The sequence below is a fragment of the Zeugodacus cucurbitae genome, chromosome 5 (assembly GCF_028554725.1).
Source record: "Zeugodacus cucurbitae isolate PBARC_wt_2022May chromosome 5, idZeuCucr1.2, whole genome shotgun sequence".
Lineage (NCBI taxonomy): Eukaryota > Metazoa > Arthropoda > Insecta > Diptera > Tephritidae > Zeugodacus > Zeugodacus cucurbitae.
This window is the reverse complement of record NC_071670.1, coordinates 48299480-48318890: the sequence shown is the minus strand read 5'-3', so window position 1 is coordinate 48318890 and position 19411 is coordinate 48299480.

Genomic DNA, 19411 nt, shown 5'->3' with positions numbered 1-19411 from the left:
ACGTTGCGAGGTAGGCAGTCTGTTTTCTCTCCGCTGCGAGACGGCACTCCTCATCGTACCAGCTTGTTTTTTGTCGTTGCCGAAAACCAATTGTTTCGGCTGCAGCGGTACGCAGTGAGTTTGAGATGCCGTTCCACAGTTCCCTTATACCGAGATGCTGATGAGTGCTCTCAGAGAGGTGGAGTGCAAGTCGAGTAGAGTATTTCGTGGCTGTCTGTTGCGATTGCAGCTTTTCGACGTCGAACCTTCCTTGTGTTTGTTGACGGGCATTCTTTGCTGCACAGAGGCGGGTGCGTATCTTCGCTGCGACCAGATAATGGTCCGAGTCTATATTTGGTCCTCGGAGCGTACGCAATCTAAAACACAGGAGACATGTCTTCCGTCTATCACAACGTGATCGATTTGGTTCCGCGTGTTTCGATCAGGAGACAGCCAAGTAGCTTGATGTATTTTCTTATGCTGGAATCTGGTACTACAGACGACCATATTTCGGGCCCCAGCGAAGTCTATCAGCCTCAGGCCGTTTGGCGATGTTTCGTCATGGAGGCTGAATTTTCCGACTGTTGTGCCAAAGACACCTTCTTTACCCACCCTGGCGTTAAAATCGCCAAGCACGACTTTTACATCGTGGCGGGGCAGCGCTCATAGGTGCGTTCTAGGCGCTCATAGAAAGCATCTTTGGTCACATCGTCCTTCTCTTCCGTTGGGGGGTGGGCGCAAATCAGCGATATGTTGAAGAACCTCGCTTTGATGCGGATTGTGGCAAGACGTTCATCCACCGGGGTGAATGCCAGGACTCTGCGACGGAGTCTCTCTCCCACCACAAATCCAACACCAAATTTGCGCTCCTTTATATGCCCGCTGTAGTAGATGTCACAAGGACCCACCTTCTTCCGTCCTTGTCCCGTCCATCGCACTTCTTGGATGGCGGTGATGTCAGCCTTGAGTCGTATGAGGGCATCAACCAGCAACGGGTTGTTCGACATTCAACTTTGTCTGGAATTTTAATAAAATAAAATGGTTTTATGAAATAAAAAGACAAACATAAAATAAAGTAGATAACAATAAAGAACCGCGAGGCACATTTTCGTACCATTTGATCAATGCCACGTCGCACAAAAAAAATTAGAGGGATGTCTGTCTATTGTTGTCTATTATCTAGAGAATAACATTGGGATCGCTGAGTTAGAACCTATTCTGAATAATGTTTAAGATTATAACATTCGAAGAGGAGAAAAATATTAATCGTGAATCTTGGTCAATCTTGAACCGTGAACTCTGACATCTTATGGTGTTATTGTGTATAGTGTTTCAAGCAGCGCAGCTCATTTCTTTTAAACAATATTATCCAGTATAATAAATGGAAGGAAAGTCCTATTACTATTCATATATTTTTGGTCGTGAAGAACTCCACTGAAGTAGACTGTAAACTCTTTTTTTTTAATTGGAATGTTTAGAATTACTAGAGAGCAAATCAGTTTTAGTTTAATTTGATAGTTATATTTGAGGTCAGACCTTAGAAACTGGCGAATCGAACAAACAATTAATATAGATGAAATGGGATTACAATGGAGATTGAACAGCTTTGATGCTTTCATAACAATTAATATAGATGAAATGGGATGGCATGATACAATGGAGATTGAACAGCTTTGGACAGCACAGAAAAAAAAATAAAGGAACTAAAAAAACTATTACGTCATAGGGTACCAAATTGAAGATAGCTTATAATTATGAAGCTTCTGTTGTGACAGATTCATACTCAATCCACTTGTTAGTTTGAACATTAAAATTCAATCCAAAATTCGATTTTAAAAGTCCTGGACAGACAGTTATTAAAATATAAAGTCTCTTTCGTGCTCCGCTTTAATCTTAAAGTAACAATGAATTACAGGTTAAAGAAAGAATTGCCACAAGAAGTAATATTTCGCTCAAAACTAATTTGGTTCTTCACTTTTTTAGCTTAACTGTTTTAACAGTGTGGTTGAATATCTTAAAAGAAAGTTTAACCGTGCAGCAGAACTCTTTTGCAGATTCTTCTTTTTAAATGTTTTAAGAACTCTTTTTAATAATATTAAAAAGACTTATAATCACAATTTAATTATTTGAAGTTATGTAAAAATTACCAAGTACGTACTTTAAAAGCGTAGAAGTATGAAAATCCCAATTTGGTTATTTTCTAAATTTCCTGTCACCTTAAGTTTTCAACTTCTGCAAGCAGCAGAAAGAACAAGCACAAGTAGTGAAAGCAAAAAGTTGTAGCGAAGAGAAGCAACCACAGCTTAAGATAAACACTTGCTACTCAAGGCAATGCAAAGCGGTAGTTAACCACAAAAAGACTTGCGAGTGACTCAAAGTGAGCGTGCGAAGTGCACGAAAAGTTCACAGGAAGTAATCCGGCGAAGGACACACAAGGACACGCAGCGGAAAGGAAATGGAAAATGCTTGCCGGCGGTGCAGAAAAAAAAACAGAAAAATTAATAAAAATAGCAAGCAGAAATACTGAAGAAGTGCAAGAATTTTGTAAAACGGAAGCAAATAAGAGTTAAAAAAGGGTTTCTCTAACATTCAAAGAACTTAAAATGCGCGACTGTTGTAAAGCCAGTCTGAATGTCCTTGTTGAGCAGTCGCATCAAAGAATGCAGGTGCGATACAAGTCAGCAATACGTAACGGTTGCGTATTTAACTGTGAAATGCATTGCGAATGTGAGAATTTAAATAAATATAAAGGGTGATTTTTTGGTGGTATACATTTTTTTCGATGGATATGTAGCAAATTAAACAGTAATTCAGTATAATTTGTTAAAGTATCAAGCAAGAAGGGCGTTTTCTAAAATTTGCATTCCTTGGGAAATTGGAAAGTTTTTCGTACACATGTTTATGATGTCCTAAAACAAAGGCTATATAAATCAGCAATGTGTCATATTTGAAGCAAAATCAACTCTCAAAACTCTCTTGAATTCAAAAAAAGTTGGTGTCTGGCGTGGTTTATATGTCGAAGGCAGACATATTGGTCCATACTTTCTTAAAAGTGAACATGAAGACGTCAGTGGTGAAGCCAGCAAGCGAATGATGCACGATTTATTGGTTCTCCATGTATAATTGTTTCTTAAGTGCTATGAGGTTACAGCGCGAACCTCTTTTCCTAAAGCTAAAATAATGGAGGTTTCATTAAGGGGTTACTTTGATTTCGTCCGGGCCTATTTTCAATATCTTTTTATACTCTCGCAACAAAAGTTGCTAAGAGAGTATTATGGTTTTGTTCACATAACGGTTGTTTGTAAGTCATAAAACTAAAATCCTGTCTGTCTGTCCGTGCAACGGATAACTTAAGTAAAAATTAAGATATCTTGACGAAACTTGGTACATATGTACTATGGTACCGTGAGGAGGTGGTATTGAAAATGGGCGAAATCAGACCATTGCCACGCCCATAAAATGGCGAAAATCAAAGACCTATAAAGTATCATAACTAAGCCATAAATAAACCTAAAGGAAATTTAGGTATACAGGATCGCATTAGGAAGGGGCATATCTGGATGTAATTTTTTTCTAAGTGGGTGTGTCTCAGTACCTAAATAAGTTTTTTGTGAATATCTGGCAAACCAATTAAGCTATAATAACCAAACAATCTGCAGTCATTTCTCTTACGTCGGAAAACGTCAGAAACACTAAATTTTACAGGAAAAATGGCAGAGAAGTGCTGCACTCAGTCTTTTTAAAAAATGGAAAATGGGCGTGGCGTCGCCCACTTATGGGTCAAAAACCATGTCTCAAAAACTACTCGACCGATTTCAATGAAATTCGGTACATAATACTTTCTTGACAACCTGATAAAAAGTGAGCGAAATCGGTTCACAATCACGACTACTTTCCATATTACTCAATTTTGAAATCCATTTGATACTTTACTTTATAATGTATATATAAGGACCGAAACATAGCAGAATAAAACTTAACACAAATACTGTATATCATCTGTGGCTTCACTTGTGAAAAATTGTCGAAATCGGACTATAACTTTTCAATGCCCCGGATATCGAATATGAAGAACTCAGTGCCTATGGGTAATTTATCACCGAAAATATCAGTAAATCTCTCAGATATCTTAATATAATTAAGTCGCAGTGTCTATGTTCCAAAAATTATTAGAATCTGGTTATAACTTCCCCTAGCTCCAATATACCTAATTGCAGGGTTTTCAAAAATACGGTGGGTTTTATTCAACATATATCGCTTAATATGTGAGATATCTTAGCAAAATTACGTGAGCGTATAGTCTTGGATATAGTGTACCTTGGTGGTGAAAATGAGTGAAATTGATTCAGGAATTACCTCAGCCCTCATATATTATATATGATGACTTTTTCTATTATATTGGACTTTATGCCGAATATATGAGTCAAATTGTGTGTATTTCTTAATAAAATATAGCATACAATTGCGAGAGTATAAAATGTTCGGTTGCACCGAACTTAGCCTTTCTTTATTTGTTTTGTATTAAAAATTTTAAATATTTTGTTCGAACTTTTTATTGCCTTAAAAATACACATTTAGTGAGGAATTACTGAAATTTTTGAAGAGTAATATTAAAAACTCTGCTATTGTGACGTCCGAGCTGACAGTATACCTCCTGGTAGGATCATCTGAAGTAAAATTTCAAAATATGTGTTTCGTTAAGATTTTAGAACTTGGACGAAGGGCTATATCTCCAAAACTTGTAAAAAAAAAGACGACAAAAGGTCGTCTTGAAATTTTAGGTTGTAGAATTTATTGATTGAAAAAATTGATTTTTTGAGGCCGTAAAACTCTTGTGAGCCATTGATTTTTCTGTATTTTATTTGCGATAATATTCTCAAAAAAAACACCCTTTATATGAACTGGTACAATATACTGGTGTGTATGAAGATGTGGGAAGAGTTATAATGCCAAAATGAATACTGTGGAGTAGTCTAAATAGAATTTATTTTCCAAAAGCCGCAACGCATTAACCTTCATTCTTCAAATTTATATATTTACAGGCTCATACGTATGTAAAAAATATATATATACTGATGATAAAAGGTGTAAGCCAAAACTTTTTGAACTGCTTAAAGCATTGTGCATGAAATCAAGGCAAAATCTTTTCGTTTCTTTGTAAAAGTTTCGCTGTGCGTTCTGTTGTTAAATTCTTGCTTGAAGTAGTTGTGTAGAAAAACATCCATACATACATACATACATATTTATAGTACAAGTGTCTTACTTGCAACTAAAGCGAGTACATGACAGCAAAGGTGCACTTTCTAAGGTTGATCCTATATATCTTCGTATGAGTGTGTGTCACCTAGTGCATTAACAAAGTTAAAGTTCAAGTAGAGTCTTATATAACTACACATACCTACTTACATAGAATATGCAGTAGTTAGCTGTTGTTGTATGTGCCTCTACTTACCTCCTTACGCACTCTAAATGCGTTTATGTGTTTGTTGGTATGCTTCTATGTCCACCTTGCTTCTGTGACTTTTTGCTTGCTTACGCCAGCAGCTTGAAACTTATTTCAAATCCAAAGCTCATGCTCGGTAATTCAGTCGTTTGTTAAAAGAGAGACTGTTAAAGGTGAAGGTGAAAGTTGTTGTTACAAAATGCATACACTACACTCGTACGCACATAACTGCACTTGCAAAGGATTACACATAACAACATTGCATAAAATTTAATTTCCAGCGTAAATTGGCTTAATATTATAGTTTAATTGCTTTAATGCTGGGAGTTGTGTGGGAATTTGTTGGAGATTTCCTATTGGTGAATTGAGTGCTTTAAAGACTTACCTACTAGCTAAGAAATGTGCTAGAAATTTAATTTAGAAATCGAGTTAAGTGGGAACACTGTCACTTTGTTTGTAGTAGAATATAGTGGATTACTCGGTCAAAAAACTTAAAGATTAAAGAAAGATTTTATTTTAGTGAATTATAGAGCCAAGTTTAACAATTAAATTATACAAAATATTTTATTTTATTTTATATTTTTCGAGTTGTAGAACAATAATTTCAAAAACTATAGTGATATCAAAAATTATTTAGAACACATAGATTTACTTATTATACGTAAATATTAGGAGCTCTGATGACTATTATTTTATATATTTTTTTAAATATTTTAAATTGTTTTCTCTTTTCAGTTAGCAATTAATTCAGTTATCCACACAAGGGCTTGGAAGAAATGCGAGAAGAGATGTAAACAAATCAAAGCGTACCAAATCTGAGGATGAGGATGATAAGATGACTTAAAAGTGGGTATGTACTTTTGTTTCTCTGACAATTAACTCCTTTATAACTTATTGGCCCGACCATTTACTGATCTGTATATAACCAAAAATACTAACAAATACGTAGTGCTTTAAGAGATATTGGCTAAAGATATCCCATTTCCCCTAATGTGTATCTATATTAGCGAACCAAACAACTCTTTACCAAATTGTCCATTATGTATGGCTATCGATAGCAATCAAAGACAACAGGCGATAGCTACTACGCCTTTAAGAATTAGGCGATTTTCGTGAATTTTTTTTTTTAAGAAAGTACTAGATCCAATGTTTCGAAGTTTTTTTGGACATAATCAGGTATATGTATTTTCAGCTACATTTAAATTTTATTTTTTACAAAAATATTAAAAAATAACGGAGTTATGGGCTGTCTTGGGAGTTGCCAAAAAAAAAGTTCCCCAACTGCTGACATGATTCCGGCCGAATGAGTAATTGAAACAAAAATATTCAAAAAGGTTATTAAAGTTGAAGGTAATTCCTGTACAATGACCTACGATTTTTTAAAAATATCAAAAATTAACAAGATGTCGTTTGTTAGGTAAAAAATTGTAGTTTTTTTAATGCCAAATTGACAATTTTCAACAAATCAGAAATCATATTTAAATCAAATATATTTAAGAATAATCAATTTAAATTTGAATTCTATCGGTTAATTTCTCGTTGAGTTATGATGTCAGCAATTTTGAAAAATGTCGTTTCGAGAAAAACGCTTTTAAAGTTTCGACTATAGCGGCTTATATCTACGAGCGGTCGCTCTGTAGAACGCTGCCATTCAAAAACTAATCAAGATACGACTTTCCGCTTTCACTGGATAGTTTTGATACAATAAAATATCAAATACGCAAAAAATACAAAAATCTATTTTTTTTTAAAAAGGTCACACTTGTATAGCATGCATACAAAAAATTACGAGAATTGTAAAATTTAAAATTTCACTGATGTGGAGAGTTCACTTTTGCCCCTGAAGTATGATAAAATTTTTAGGTGTACTCAAGATTTACTAAGTTAAAGTTTATACTTGTTTTTATGAACTTGGCGATTTTCGTTTGCTCATACTTCGTGGCCAAAAACAATACTGTAACGTGGCATCGGGGCCTCCATATTCACCAGACATGACGCTGTGTGATTTTTAACTATCTCCAAAAAAAAGAGAACTTTAAAGGTCGTTGTTTTATAATCATACAATAAATCACTGAACAAGCCGAAGGCTATCCAAAAAAAATCGTACGTACATACTATCGAATGGGGTTTATTTTGAAGGTGATAACATTAATTGGTAAAATATTATTTAAAAACTGTTTTACTTTAGGTAAGATACCAGTAGCCTTACGTAATTGGGCTTTTAAGTTCTTTCTCCCTTTGAAAGCTCCTTCTAAGGGGTTAGGTGGGTTTCAAAATTTCAAAATTTGAAAAAAAAAAGTTTAAAATACTACCCAAAAATACCAATTCGAATAATATTCAAAGAGATATACCCTTTGGAAGTTCAGTCCAGCAGGTCACATCAGTACTCAATTTTTTAAGTCGGTAGACAAGATTTCTCAAAAAGTTCAAATTGCACACAGCTTTGGAATAACATTATCAAGTTAATGAACGAAGGATTTTTTTATTATAACTATTTTTTTCGACCAATATATGCCGAAAATTTGACCAAAAAAGTGAGTTTTTCGGTTAAAAATCTATCAAGAATTCAAAAACTTCCTTTTTTCCTTAGTTGATTAACTAGATTCCTTCATGCACTATCGAAACATATTTGGTTTATCGATTTGGATGAACCAATCATGAGTTATGATGTCCACCGCAAGACCTTTTTTTGGACACGTCATGGGATATAAGGGGCCAATGGCTGAGTTTTAAGAATTTCGAAATAAAAATTTCACAAAATACTGTTTAAACTGTATCTCTGTATACGCTGAATTGTTTAAATGAAATATATGATTGTATATATTAACAAAAAAAATGTAGAAATAACATTGTTTTTAGCCTCTGAAACCCACCTAATCCCTTAATCTTTTTCATTGCTTATTCGTAAAATATTATAAACTTTTTAATTAATCAATTTCTGAAGAGTCAACTTACTTGGTACCAACTGAATGCCATTTCTATTGAAAGCTCTTAATCAAATGATTTCAACTGAATTTGCAATTTGCCAACTATTGAGTGTAATAAGATTTTTTTCTTACTAGTCCGTATTTAATATAAATGAAAATAAATTATATTTAGAGTTGTGCATTGCGGATCTAGAGAAACGTATGGAGATCCAATATTTTTGTCAAAACATTTATTATGCTAGTGGTAATTTCACTTAAGAAATTGTCTCTAAATAGGAACTTCGGTTAAAATTCCTGTAACTGAAACGTCACTTTTTTTGGTCTAAAAACTCAGTTTACGTCTGAATTAATAAATAAATATTTCATAACTTTCGAGCTTAATATACAAATCTCTACATTATCTTTCTAAAAAAAAGTAGCCATGCATTAGATTTCCAATGTCCACGTAATAAATTTATATATACCTTTAAAGTGGACGCAGGTTTTTATATTGAATTCAGCAATAGACCAACGCTAATTGCATTCAGACATGCACGCAACGAACGTGGCAATTTTACATAAATTACAATCATTTGTTCGTTTGCTTTGAGCCCTCATCCACACACACAACACACGCATGAACATAACGGCATAAGTATGTGCATTAATTTATTGACAACCTAAAGCTGCCATCAGCGCATGGATTTCCGCCCACACTTTGCGTGTGTGTGGGTGTGTGCGATTTAAATCGGTGCACGTGGGCCACCAACAAGTGCATAAACGTCTGTCCGTTATTCTTAGCGCATGGCTGCTCAGTCTGTGTGTGTGTCTGTGTGCCCACGCTCATCAACAAGTTGCCAGTTTGCAATTAATATTACGCATACGCCCTGTTGGCCACACGCCACTCGTTTATTGCCCGAGAGTGCTGCTTAACCTGCTGATGCAATTTTAATTATCCATAGTTTATTTATATTTCCGGTTGTTATGACATTTCATTTATTATACTGTTTACATTTCATTGGCAGAGTTACAAAGCGACAGTAACAGCGCTCATGTAAATACTTACATGCAAGTAAGTACATAGTGCAGCGCGGTAATTATAATGTGCATTAACGTGTGTGGCACACGTTTCACTTTTACTCGTGCATTTCAATTTCTACGTACATATGTATGTATGCTCAGGTGGAAAATGGCACTTTTATGTTGCATAATTGGCGTACGCGATTAAATTCATCGCGTAATGAGGGTATCACATATAGATTATGGAACATAGCTTTGCAGAGATGTTAATCATATATATTTTAATTTTTTACTGGCAATTATTATATTATATTTGATGAAATTTTATACAATTTTTTATTCTTTATTACAAAACTGTTTTACAAAAGAGGGTCAGACGTACATTTTTGTAACCTAGTTGCTGTAATTAGGTTAAAATATCGCTTCAGTTGTTGTACTTGTAATTGCGAACAAAGAAAGAGAGTGTTAGAAAATGAACACTAACACAGTAATTAATACGCTAAGAAAAAATAATGTTCTAAATTGCCGACAGCAATACTTTAGTTTCAAAAATATCAATCGTTATCTCATTAATCTCACTTTTCTAGATCTTTTCACTTTCTGTTGTGTTTAGCCATTGAATATAATAAAGCGAACTTAGCTGTGATATCCAATAATTCTCACGTGCTCATCATAATAATTTCCTACTACTTTCCACTTCTTTTTAATATTATAGTGCATAGTTTTCCAGTTTTTTTTTAATACATTAAATACTACATGTGAAGGATAAAATGTATGTTAACGATTTCCAGTTTCTAGTTAAAGATATCCTTTGATCTGTAAAGCCTGCGAGTTTTTATCCTCACACCTTTTTATACTCTTGCAACCTGTTGCACAGAGTATTATAGTTTTGTTCACATAACGGTTGTTTGTGTCACCAAGAAATAAAAGAGTTAGATATGGGGTTATATATATAAATGATCAGGATGACGAGTGGAGCTGAAATCTGGATGTCTGTCCGCCCGTGCAAGCGATAACTTGAGTAAAAATTGAGATATCTTAATGAAACTTGGAACACATGTTCCTTGGGACCGTGAGAGGGTTGCTTTCGAAAATCGGTCCACTGCCACGCCCACAAAATGGCGAAAACCAAAAACACATGAAGTGTCATAACTAAGCCATAAATAAAGTTATGAAAATGAAATTTGGAACATAGGATCCCATTAGGGAGAGGCATATTTGGATGCAATGGAGGTGGGCGTGGCCCCACCCGATATTTTTATATATCTCGCAAACCAATGAAGCTATATAAACCAAACATTCTGCAGTCGTTTTTTTAGCCACTTCTTAATACAGTCCAAAAATGAAAGAAATCGGATAATAACCACGCCCACTCCCCATACAAAGGTTAGGTTGAAAATTACTAAAAGTGGGTTAACTCACTAACGAAAAACGTCAGAAACACTAAATTTCACATAAGAAATGGCAGATGGAAGCTGCACTCAGATTTTTTTACAAAATGGAAAATGGGCGTGGCATCGTCCACTTATGGGTCAAAAACCATATCTCACTACTACTACTCGACCGATTTCAATGAAACTTGGTTTGTAATAGTTTCCTTACATCCCAATGATATGTTGTGAAAATAGGCCAAATCGCTTCACAACCACGCCTACTTCCTATATACCAGAACTTTGAAGACGAATCTGAATCGTTAACTTTACAATATATAAAGTAAGCACTAGTGAAGATATCGATGCAGAACTTTGCACAAATACTACCTTTATAGTGTGGCAGCCCCATTCTAAAAATCGCCGAAATCGGACCATAGGTTTTTAAGGCCCCATATATCGAACACGAGGACCTCGGTGCTTCTAACCTAATATTATGGTTTCCAACTTTCAATGGACTTTATACAATATATATGACAAATATATGGGTCAAATTGTGTATTATATAATATAAATAAAGTTAAATAAATAAATTGCGAGAGTATAAAATGTTCGGTTACACCCGAACTTAGCCCTTCCTTACTTGTTTAATATTTTTTTATACTTTGAAAACAGAATTTTTCTTAAAAACATAATAATAATTTTTATTAAAAAATACTTCAAAAGTACAATAATTGTAATATAGCACCATCTAGCATAACTTCTATTTGTATGCAAAATAATCATAAAAATGAATTCCTCAGTAAATTATCACATACATAGAATATATATATAGTATAATCAAATTTTCATCAACTGTTCCTATACATTACTCTGTCAAGTCTGATAAATTTAGAAAAAATTTAAAGAAATTTATATAAATTTTAAATTTTTTAAATATGAATTGAAAAAATTTATATAATATGGAAATTTTGTTTAAAGAGGCTAAATTTTGTAAAAGTACTACTTGTCTAACAGTATTCTCACAATAAACAAGTATAACTCATACGTATGAATGTTTCAAATCATCTTTTTACCCTTATTTAAATACAGTATACTCTCGAAAAGTAAATCCATTGGTATTTTGGGTAATTTACTTTTCCAAATATATACATAAATTATCTGTTTTTATAATATTAAATGCATTTTTAAACTTAAAAAATTCATTCATTTATTTGCTTCAATAAAACATATGGATTTACATGAAAAACATATTTACATTTACATGCATACATATGTATTTACTATGAAGAGAAAAAATCTTGAATATTTTTTTGTTTTTTTTTTCTTTTGCAATATATTTTCTGATCATTTTTGTACGACCATTCAAAACGTCTGACACCTGATTTGCATCGTTTTCATTTTTAAACCAGTGGATCAAGTAGGAGAGTTTATTTACTAAAAAGACGCGATAAACAAGAGAGTAAGTGTTTTTGCGACTTCGTAAAAAACGCTGCTTGCTTCGTTTCGAATTTTTTATCACACTCTCTGAAAAGTAAATTAAAAAATTTACTTTTTCGAGGTGCATGTGTAATCTTAAAGGTGATTAACTTTTCCGCAATTATTTACTTACTGAGAATTTACTTTTCGAGAGTATACTGTACAACTCTAACAATATAAATAATAATAATACCTTTCTTACAAATACATAACTATTACGCTCGGATCATTACTTGTATTATAAAGTTCGATGATTTGATAAAATTACAAAAAAAAAAAACTTAAAAAATAGAAAGAAATATATAATAGAAAATAAATAAAAATAATTATTAAATACAACTTCACTATAAAAAATATGCTTTCCAAAAAGCCCAGGCCTTTAAATGTTAAACTGTGTAATATTATGATATTAGCAATTATTTCTCTTTTGCACAAAAATATTTTTTATAATATTAGAATTACTATTGAGAGCCAGCTTCTTTAACTTCCTTTGTCATTTTATAAAAAGCATCTAAAACTATAAAATGTGCTTATAAATCAACCAAAGAAATTACAAATATTCGTAATTTCTCATCGTTTTCGTTGTCGTACCTCAACACCACCGACACAGTGAGTGGTTGCACGAACACTGAATATTTGCTTGCCGACAAATGGCAGGAAATTAAGCTACGAGTGCCTCAACACAAACAGAGGCAAAAACTGGTCGAACTGCGAAGTTTCTGAACTGTTGACTGCTACCGCTGTTCAGTGTTCCTTACAGACTGTTTGATAACATTTTGCTTTGCAGTATACTGTTAGCTTATGTCTATAAGTATACATACAATGTTGCTGAGCAATAAATTTGTTCAAGGCAATGTTGTCACTAATATGGCACGTTAAAATAATGTTGCTGAACGATTTTTTAAATATTTGTACTTATTTTGATAAAATAATATTTTAAATATGCAAAATATAAGAGCAAATTGTTATTATTAATATCGTTCAACATTTGCATGTGATTAAAAAAATGAAAATTTTCAAAAAATAATTTATTAAATCAAACTATTCAATATTTGCTTAGTTTTAAGGGTCAGGAATACATACAAATTCTATACTAATTCCCATTAAAGCCATTTTCTTCTCTATGGAAATACATGAATAAGGTTCGATTGAATAAGGTGTTCGTTTAAGAATTTCTTTGTTACCGTTAAAAAATGATTATATACTATATATTTTGGGCCCTGCTAAGGTCTTTTACGGACTCTACATACCTCAAGAATGGCTAATTATTCGGTTCAGAACCATTCTTGTTATTGATACAACCAGTTCGCATAACAACAGTCTTTTTCGGCATCGTCTTTCGGCATAGCCTTTAGATCGCTTATCTGAGAACAGAACAAATAATTATGTATTAGGTTGCGAAGTCTTCATTCCTTCTCAGGCCAAATATTTTCTAAGTAAATGTCTTCAATTTGTTGTTATAGTGAAGCCCAGGTGGTGTTCATAATTAGAGGTGCACATTTACCTTTTTGTACCCTGAACAGGGTATATTAAGTTTGTCACGAAGTTTGTAACACCCAGAAGGAAGCGTCGGAGGCCCTATAAAGTATATATATATATATATATATATAAATCTGTCTGTCCGTCCGTCTGTCAGTCTGTATATATACGAACTAGTCTTTCAGTTTTTGAGATATCGTTTTGAAATTTTGCAGATGTTATTTTCTCTTCAAGAAGTTGCTCATTTGTAGGAACTGCCGATATTGGACCACTATATCATATAGCTGCCATACAAACTGAACGATCGGAATCAAGGGCTTGTATGGAAAACTTCCGCATTTGACGTGGTATCTTCACGAAATTTGACAGATCGAAGAAATTGTTCAGATCGGTAAATTATATAACCTTAATGTTTCTAGCAAACAAACCGGATAAAAATAATTTTTTTTTTACTTACTTTTTCTTACGTCTTTAGATTTGCTAAAACACATAGTTACTAAAAAAATGCACCTGTGAAGGGTATATTAGCCTCGGTACAGCCGAAGTTAACGTTTTTTCTTGTTTCGACAAATATTGATGCTATTTCATCGTGTTCTGTCTCAATGGTTTGAATTCGTTAAAATAGTATGTGGATGGCTGTCATTCCCCTCTTTTCGAATGACTCTAGAAAAATAAAACAAGAAGGGCCAGTTGATCTTACCTCTTTTTAGCATTAGATGTTTAATGACTATTTGACCATATTTCAAGCGTGCTGGACGGTTAATTGTACTTTATAGGATGATACAATTTTACAAAAAAACGTTTCCAAGTGAATCCATCGACACCAAATAGCTGAGGTCGGTGAGGATTTGACTAATGCAGATTCATTAACAGCTTCAATCAGCTCATTCGAGAGTTGTTAATGAACTGGATGCGGACTGCTTGCCTCCTAATCTTTTGTGCCCAATAAAACACGACACCAAAATACGTATAGTTTTGTCTTCTAAATTATAAATTATGCCGTTCTACAGAATAGACAATTCTTAGATAATTTTTAAAACATGCACAAAGTAATTGGGTCGCAAACCGAAAATATTGATTTTTTTTCTTATTTTAGTAAATTGTTTTAAATAATATCGATACTTTGTTATATGAGTTGAGTACAATATATTTGACCAGATTTCAACACATTTTACAAAGTAATAAACTAACCAATAACATGTATTTCCACTCTCGTATAAACTCACTTTTAGAAAATCACAGCACGCAACATTGAAGAGCTTTCGTCAATACTTCCTTCCTCCGCGACGCTTATCTTCACTCCTACAGGCGCCAACATTCATGCTCATTACTTCATTTCCGCAGAACATTATTCAAATTTGTTGTCAGCATGACCCACCAGACACATACATACACACGTACAAATTTACGCCTGCCCATCAGCACATTATCTACTTGAACCAATCGACGGCAGTAAGGGGTGGTCATTAGATTAACATAAAAGTGAAATTGCAGGAAAAAAAGCAAAAAAAAATACATAAAAATTCACAAAACAGATGCGCGTGGTGTGCTACTACAACAATCATCACGGTGTTATCCAAATGTTTTAATCGAAATACACTTTGTTTCCTCCTCAACCGTCGCACAGGTGTCGCTCCTACCTATACGTCGGGTCATCACATTTATAAGCATCGACACCTGCCACTGCTTGCTGAACGAAAAAAAAAAAACAAAAAATTCCGCTGCCCCGGTGGCGTTGGCGCGTTATCGCTAACACCAGCAACAACAACAACACCAACACCAGTAAATTCAGCAGGTGAAACCGCTACAATGCGGTTCGCGGCTGCTACTTTGTTGTAAAACAAAGCGGCTATAGAATTTCTTTTTTTACCCTCAGCAACAAAGCGGTGTGCCTCTCTCTCCTCCCGCACTCTCTCACCACTCTCAGCTCGGCATGTCACCATTTAAGCGACGTTAAAATCGTAATAAAGCACGGGAGTGGGTCGCAAAATGAGGAAAGGTGGACGCTTTGTGCACCAACATCGCGCCGCTCGTAGTCGTCGTCTACTTTTTATTCAATTAGCCACGCGGCGAGTTCGCACTAACCGTCCGTTGCGTGACTTTCAATTTGTAAAACATTTTTGTGTCCTTAATGATGATTTTCGCTGCATGTTGAGTGCTGGGCGGGCGCGTGTCTAATTTTTTCCTCTTCCTCTCCTCTTCCACTTGCTGGCTTTTGTTTTGCGCCTTTTTGTATTCAGTGTATTTTTATGCTGCATAAATTCGAGTTTTTTTCTACCTCTCTTTCTATGTAGTAGTCGTATTTTGTTTTTGTTGTATTCTACAATCTGTTTTTTCCATCCGTAATTACTTATTTTTTACATTCCGTTAGTTTTTTATATTTTTTTATTTGCATATTTTCTACTCACTGCAGTTGCTGCTTTCACTTCGTGGCAGTTGTTGTTTTTGTTGGTGCTGTTGTTTCTAAATGAAGAGGCGTTGAGTAGTGCTTAGCATTTTATGGCTGTCTTTATTGCTGCGAAAATATTTCAGTCAAAGTTTTTGTGTGAAGCACAAAAAAGCTTTGCATAAAAGCCATTCATGAAATTTTCATGCGTTTCACTATTATGGTTATTTAAGCGGTGGAATTAAATGTTAAATGAATATATTTTTGTATGAAGTTGCATATTTTTGGATTAATATTATATTGTTGAAACTATTGTATTAAATTTCTGGCGGTTCTCTAATTATCAAATGATTGAATATTATGCTTTTTATTTCATATTGATGTATTACGTAAAAAAATATTAATTATTATTTGAAAAAATGTATACTCAAAATGTGTCTAGTGGTTGTCCGTCAGCAATTTATTTAAAATCTCCAATAATTTTATTTATTTCCACAAACCAAATGAAATCAACTATGTTTCCCCTCGGTCTTTCTTTATCCGAAGAATCCTATTAATTTCAGATTCGGGGCTCAATGAAAAATTTCAGAAGTCCAACATACTCAGTAGGATTTATGGAACATTGAGTGATCCTTCAGTTAACACGGCCTACGATTTTTATACTCTCGCAACCTGTTGCACAGAGTATTATAGTTTTGTTCACATAACGGTTGTTTGTGTCACCAAGAAATAAAAGAGTTAGATATGGGGTTATATATATATAAATGATCAGGATGACGAGTGGAGTTGAAATCCGGATGTCTGTCCGTCCGTTTGTCCGTCTGTCCGTCCGTCCATGCAAGCGATAACTTGAGTAAAAATTGAGATATCTTAATGAAACTTGGAACACATGTTCCTTGGGACCGTTCGAAAATGGGCAAAATCGGTCCACTGCCACGCCCACAAAATGGCGAAAACCAAAAACGCATAAAGTGTCATAACTAAGCCATAAATAAAGTTATAACAGTAAAATTTGGAATAAAGGATCGCACTAGGAAGGGGCATATTTGGATGTAATTTTTTTGGGGAAGTGGGCGTTGTGCCGCCCCCAAATAGGTTATTTGCATATATATATCTCGCAAACCAATAGAGCTATATAAACCAAACTGTCTGCAGTCAGTTCTCTTACGTCCCACACCACACACCATGAAATTAGTTGAAATCGGAAAATAACCACGCCCACCTCCCATACAAAGGTTAGGTTGAAAATTACTAAAAGTGGGTTAACTCACTAACGAAAAACGTCAGAAACACTAAATTTCACATAAGAAATTGCAGAAAGAAGCTGCACTCAGATTTTTTTACAAAATGGAAAATGGGCGTGGCGTCGCCCACTTATGGGTCAAAAACCATATCTCAGGAACTACTCGACCGATTTCAATGAAACTTGGTTTGTAATATTTTCCTTACATTCCAATGATATATATATATATATATATTAGAGCGCGCCACTCATTCCTCCTTTTTGCTTTTTGGCGCCAACTGGAAACACCAAGTGAAGCCAGGTCACTTTGCACTTGGTCTTTCCACCGGAGTGGAGGTCTCCCTCTTCCTCTGCATCCACCAGCAGGTACTGCATCGAATACTTTCAGAGCTGGAGCACCTTCATCCATTCGAACAACATGACCTAGCCAGCGTAGCCGCTGTCTTTTTATTCGCTGGACTATGTCTATGTCCTCGAATAACACATACAGCTCATCGTTCCATCGTCTGCGGTATTCGCCGTTGCCAATGTTTAGAGGACCATAAATCTTGCGCAAAACCTTTCTCTCGAAAACCCCAAGAGTCGTCTCATCGGATGTTGTCATCGTCCACGCTTCAGCGCCATACATCAGGACGAGAATAATGAGCGACTTATAGAGTTTGATTTTGGTTCGTCGAGAGAGGACTTTACTTTTCAATTGCCTACTCAGTCCAAAGTAGCACCTGTTGGCAAGAGTGATTCTGAGTTGGATTTCAAGGCTGACATTGTTGGTGTTGTTAATGCTGGTTCCCAGATAAACGAAATTATCTACAACTTCAAAGTTATGACTGTCAACAGTGACGTGGGAGCCAAGACGCGAGTGCGCTGACTGTTTGTTTGATGACAGGAGATATTTCGTCTTGTCCTCATTCACCACCAGACCCATACGCTTCGCTTCTTTATCTAGTCTGGAAAACGCAGAACAAACGGCGCGGTTGTTGCTTCCGATGATATCAATATCATCGGCGTACGCCAGGAGCTGTACACTCTTGTAGAAGATTGTACCCTCTCTATTTAGTTCTGCAGCTCGTATTATTTTTTCCAGCAATAGATTGAAGAAGTCGCACGATAGTGAGTCACCCTGTCTGAAGCCTCGTTTGGTATCGAACGGCTCGGAGAGGTCCTTCCCGATCCTGACGGAGCTTTTGGTGTTGCTCAACGTCAGCTTACATAGCCGTATTAGTTTTGCAGGGATACCAAATTCAAACATCGCGGCATAAAGGCAGCTCCTTTTTGTGCTATCGAAGGCAGCTTTAAAATCGATAAAAAGATGGTTTTTTCCAAGATTTGGCGCATGGTGAATATCTGGTCCATTGTGGATTTTCCAGGTCTAAAGCCACACTGATAAGGTCCAATCAGTTCGTTGACGGTGGGCTTTAGTCTTTCACACAATACGCTCGACAAAGCTCCCAATGATATGTTGTGAAAATAGGCCAAATCGCTTCACAACCACGCCTACTTCCTATATACCAGAACTTTGAAGACGATCTGAATCGTTTACTTTACAATATATAAAGGAAGCACTAGTGAAGATATCGATGCAGAACTTTGCACAAATACTACCTTTATAGTGTGTATTATTCTAAAAATCGCCGAAATCGGACCATAGGTTTTCAAGGCCCCATTAATCGAACATGAGGACCTCGGTGCTTCTAACCTAATATTAGGGTTTCCAACTTTCAATGGACTTTATACAATATATATGACGAATATATGGGTCAAATTGTGTATAACATAATATTAATTAAGTTAAATAAATAAATTGCGAGTATAAAATGTTCGGTTACACCCGAACTTAGCCCTTCCTTACTTGTTCTTCATATATTTCTCAATTTGTTTATTTTGTCATATTAAAGGTCAAACCTTCTCAATCGAGTTTACAATTGATGCCTATGGTGTTTTTCTCGAATTTCCAATGTTTCAGGTCAGTCCTTGATCAGCACCTTATCAAAATGTGAAATAGTTCTTTAATGCAATATAAACAATTACCTAATGATTGAGACTGTTCACTAGAAATAAATCACGGAGTATAGATAATAAATTGCAATCAGCTATCATTTCATTAAG